Here is a 6,052-nt window from a genome sequence, read left to right as displayed (position 1 = left end):
TTTCCGTCCTTCGCTCTCTCTCTCTCTCTCTCTCTCTCTCTCTCTCTCTCTCTCTCTTTCTCTCTCTTTATGCGCGCTCGTTGTCTTTTCTAATAAAAATTCACTTCGTTGCTCCTGCCTTGCGAGCGAAAGGGAAAAAATATGTAGCTATCGTGCAATTGCCGTCGTGCAATAATTGCGGAAATGGGATTCGAGACACACGATCTCTTGCTTTGCTGTACGGACTAGAGACACGAAACACAATAGAGGAAAGGGAGAGAATCGCGTAAAGAAGGAGGAAAACTGTAATATCTTCGAGCTCCTTGATACTAGTCTCGGACGAAATTCCAAGCATCTTCAAACGACGTCTCGCATTCCCAGCGGGGTTAAGTACTTCGTGCGAGCTCTTCCGCAGACATTCTACTGCGAATGCCAAGCGTTCTCTAAATAATTAAATCATCTCCGCCATGCAAACAGACGATTATTTCGAATACAGCCGTCGAAACTTTGTGCACGTCGGTCGATGTCAAGAATTGGTTGAGCTGCCTACGTCAACATAAACGCGATATAATTCAATTCGTTACTTAATTATTCCTCCCTGTATTTCGTTCGTATTTCAATATTAATAATAGGTATGTTATTTATAGCAGATATCGCGCAAAGTTAATTAAAAGTTTATCACCGATCGACTCGGAGTGGCGTCGCACGCTGTCAATCTACCGTGGCAAAAAGAAATTACATTGGCGCAATTAGAGGGTAATTAGAAAGGTGAGTTGTGTAAAAAAGATAAGTGAAAAAATGATAAGAAAAATGTTAATTATAATTTATTTGCATATACGCAATTTTACGTCGTTCCATTTAAAAGTATCGTGTGTTAATTGTTGTCATTTCCTTTCTGTTTTTACTATCCCTTTTTTTTTATTTAGTTCTACATGGTTAGGAAATTTGTATTACATTTAACAAAGTCACGTATCTTAATTATATTCCACTCAAATTTTTGTGTTAATTTTTAATATAAGATGAATATATTAAAAAGGAAAACAAATATTATGTAAAAAATAACAGTAACATAATTTGTAGGCAAATTATGAAAGTTTATTTTTTCGCTAAAATTAATATAAATATCAAAAAAAACATGTTTATTATTACAAATTTTTATTTTTTATGGACATACAAATTTTTTATTTATATTATTAATAAAAGAAATTAGTTTTTGCTGGACACTGCAATTTTCATCCATCCAGCCCACATCTTCACAAACATTACATTGTCTATCCAGTCCACTATCTGCATCTAGTCTTATTACAATTTTCTCCGCAAATAATACAATTAATCTTTTCGCCTTGTTTATTGTTCTCCTAGAGCATACCTTTTTATGGTATTCGCTGACAGTTTTCTTATTCCTATTTTTATTCCTATTCAGGTTGTCCGATATCACTCAAATGATGCCATTTTCCTTCTGCATTGTACACATAGTTCGTCTGCGATCATAATTCCGGATCTCCCAGTGAATTGAAATAAAAAAACGAGATGTGTTTTAATCAAAATATGGTTGTCTTGTTGGAACTGCAATTACTTTGATAACTTAATTTTTTATATTTTTTTCGGAGTTCCAAAACATTTTAAAAACAAATAACAGAATTGTTTTAAAGGTCATTTACTTATTTATTGAGCGAAATTAATTATTTTAATTCTTAATTTTAACATAGCTGCAAGAATTCGATCTCGTCTCGTTTTTTTATTTCAATTCACTGGGAGATTCGAAATCATGCTCGCAGGTGAACTGTATGCAATGCAGAGGAAAAATAGACTTTTATTATATCACACGTTGTTCATATTTTTTATTTAAATAAAAAGAAAAAAATTTCATCTTTAAAGTATAATAAATAAAAAGTTATTTTGAAAAGTATTCACGCACTTTATAAAACAAATTCCTAAACATTAAAAAATAATCTGTGACAAAGTAAAAACCTTCTTTAATACAAAATATTCAAATAATACAATCACATTATGTTAAATCTACGTGCAAATATGTTTAAAAATTCAACACCAAAATTTTAACAAGGATCAGTTTTAACACAAATACAAAATGTTTTCAATTACGATATAGTCAAGAAATTTCATGTTTGATAATATCTTACGACGATAGCACAAGCCACCTTTGTGGCGATATATCGCTAAATGCACTCCGATTAATTTCTTTTTTTTTTCTCGCCGCCGATCGATCCCCAACACCGGCCAGCATTTTTATTACATTAGACATCAGGATTTCAATATCTCCACGATGTACAGTCGGACGACGAGGAAATAAATTTTTGCATGGTAACACTACGCGCTACATGAGAGTCATCCCATTACCGGGCCAGCATCCGAAATCTGTGCCGTACAACGCGTACACGTTGTGTAAAGTCCAGTCGCGGCCCGTTTACGTCGGATGTACTCGTTTCCATTTTAATTGCGCCAACAACGTTTCGCGATGCGCTTCCGGCGATTTCATCTCCAACGGTATCGACAAACCATGACAATGCTATAGCCACCGGATGGTCCAGTATTTAGAATTCGCTTGCTCGTGAAATTGTTATCAGGCTTTTTTCGTAAATACCTAAATTTGCTTTGTGTATTTGTGAAATATAGTCATGTCATATTTTATCGTTTTAAGTGAGTTTGATTAATATATATAAGATAATTAATTTTTATAATAGTAAGTGAAAATTGTCTGAAAAATGTTTAATACAACTAAATAAAGAAGGCCACATTTCATCAAAGTTGATGTTGCTGCTCAATAATATTTTTGTGCAAATCTTACAACTTCCAATTCAAGCAAACTGCGCACCGATTTGTTGATCTTAAAACATAGTCTTAAACTGAAGCTGGAATATTGTAAAAAGTATTACTTTAATCAGGATTTGAAATGTAAGATTCATGCAAAAGTATCTAAAATTAATTACATAGCAGACATTTAAATGTTCTACATAATTATTTTGATTGTCGACATCAAATTATTTTCAAGTATGTATCCAGTTAAATTTTTAAATACTTTAGCAAAAGGGATTGGATACTTTTTCGTGAAAGCCAACATCCGTTTTGAATATGGTCTTCCTCGCTTATTTGTGTTCAATTAATTTGACATTTCTAAAAAGATTCAGTTGTAAAAAAAATTGTTATACTTTATAATTTATTTAGTAATAGTTTGTTTTCTCTTGATTAAAATTTTGCGATGCAACGGGATTCTACGAAACATCAATCATAAGGCTTCCAACTAATGGCATCGTATTTTATAATGAAACACATACGGCAGATTAAAATCTGTATGATGAAATAAAAGTACGTATTTTTTTATTCATTCAAACGTTGAAATGTTTGTATTCAACTGATATATCGCCGACATCTCCTGCTTCGTCTTATGTCAAGAGACACCTATAAACTGAGTTATCCATCTAAATCATATTACATTGCTCGACATAACAACTATGACTGACATAATCAGCTTTAGAATATGCACTTACGTAATCTCGGACCGTTCTGCTTGCGTATCTTCTTTAAGTATGTCGGGGTTACATCTAATTTTAGGTTCCGTTTGCGGGCTGCACCATGTGTCCAAATCTACGTGAATTTCGAACGACCGTACGTTTATGTATCTCATACTTGAGTCAAATAAAAGTTATAATACTTTTCCGCTGATATAAATCTATTAAATTTCTTATATATATCATTCATTTATAAATAATGATTTAAATAAAAAAAATTGTCATTTTTTTTTAGTTGTCTGCAAAAAGAAGAGAATTCTGATAAGAATATAATATGCTGAGTAATATGAAGAGCTAATGATACGTTTATCCCTCTACAATTAGTAGATCATCGAATCATTATACCAAATTTCATTATAAAGCATTACAAAATTTGAATGATTCAAAATATTCAAACTAGAAAACTTTATTTCTTCGAGTTACGTCGTTAGTGTAATAAATAAGCGATATGTGTATGTATAATCCCTTTTCAGCTGCAGGACACATAAATAATCGAAGCACGAGTTTGTCATAATATATGTATATACAAATAAAATAAAAATTATTTGAAGAATGTTTCCGTTTCTACCGCAGGAGACATTTTGCTAGGACGTCGCCTACATAATTTAAATTCACCAGCCTCCCTTATGTGCAATCCCTTTTCAGCCGCAGAACACATAAATAATCGGGGCACGAGTTTGTTATAATATTCACTGTCACATGTTTCTTAAGCGTGCTCTATTTGTTGTATGTCTCTTGCTGAATATTTCTCGACACTTGCCTCGATAGTTCTCCATAAACTTTCGTCCATATATTTTTTCATTTTCTCTTTCTCTCCTATTTGCGCGTATCGCGTGCGCGCGTAAATGCTACCATGAATTCGTAAGTATACATTACGATCCAGAATGATTACGTACGACACGATAATTTTCTGGCAACCTTATTCAAAGATACAGTCCGGATGTTGCCTCCGTCGAGAGATATCATCTGCCCTGCTGTACACTTTCTTCCCGCCTCTTCCATCCTTTTTACGACCGCTAGTGGCACCACGATATGCGTACGTATCTATATATGTGTGTACGTTTGCGAGCGCACAGAAAACTTCGTATGATTTATGAGAAACGAGTTAAGAGCGCCGCCACCGCGTAATGATAAACATTTTCGACGTTGCGTGCACGCTGAGAACGTGCGATTCTCAGACCGCGAAAGCGAAGGGTACCTAAGTGCGCGGCATGTAATTTAATAGAATCGTTTACGGAGAGAGCTTTATGATAATCGAAGCCTCGAGGCTTCGTACGTACGCACGTACATACGTGGGATTGTCATCGCTCTGTATGCTAACCAGCTCCTCGCTGCGCTAAAATACAATGTACGACGTGTTTCTCGACAATCCGCGACTCTATTATTAATTAATAATTCATAAAATTATTTATATCGATTCCTCACCGAGCCTTCTTCAATTCAATTCAAAATGATTAAAACTCTTCAGCGATATCTTTTATATGAAAACATATCATTCACGTGTAAATGTATGAGACTTGGACAGTTGCGCTTGATGTTAAATATATACGAAGAGAAAACGGGCTATTATCTTTATTAGACGCTTTCTAAAGCGAGTGCTCGGTTTATTGCCAAGGCGTGGATATAATCAAAAGTTTCCAACTCTTGGCACGTCACTCTGGCACGAGGATGACGGAAAAATAAACTATTATGGAATTATAAAGACTAGTACAGATATCACAGCGTTGATAAAAAAGTGATAAAAAATAAGTACTTTTTAGATAATGAAAAGAAATTGATCCTAAAATCTTTAGAGTTTGATTTCCTTTTATTACATAAAAAAATCTTGGTTTCTTGATTTGTGTCATTTTTCTGTTAATGCTGCGCAATACTAATTTCATTTTTAAACATTTCATTTTTAAATAATAAAAGGAAAGATTTTAAAATTAATTTCTCCTCATTTTCTAAAAAAAAAAAAAATGCTAATTTTTTGTGTCATTTTTCAATGAAGTGATATATTTATTTTTACTTATGTTATCTACAAAAGGTGTCAAAATCAGTGTTCTTTCTTTTATCTGTTTTTTGATACTACAATTTTGGAATTGAATTGTGTGCCAAATAATATCTTATGATGACATTAATTACAAAAAATTTTAAAGTTGAATTGAGAATTGGTTTTTTAAGAAATATGAAGGTTAAAATAATTAAAGTTCCTTAAAGTGTCAACCTATATACTTAGAAGCATGAATTTTTATGTCAGTCTATTTAATTTAAAACTTTGTACTCATTTTGCTATAGATGTTGACAACAAATTTGAAATTAGATTTTCAAAATTCCAAATAGCTGATTTAATATATTGAACTATATATATTAAAAAAATGTTTCAATTTTTATGAGAAATACCTTACATGGGTTTTTCTTATATCCAATTTCTTCACTTCCAGATAAGATTGCAGATAATCTTATCCAGGAGATATCTCCATTGTATTGTGGAAGATATCTCTTGGATAAAATTATCTAGAGATGAAGAAATTGGGCAATCGCTAATTATAAATTTTAAATTTTAA

This window comes from Atta cephalotes (assembly GCF_000143395.1).
Source record: "Atta cephalotes unplaced genomic scaffold scaffold00015, whole genome shotgun sequence".
Lineage (NCBI taxonomy): Eukaryota > Metazoa > Arthropoda > Insecta > Hymenoptera > Formicidae > Atta > Atta cephalotes.
Note: the sequence above shows the minus strand (reverse complement) of the source record.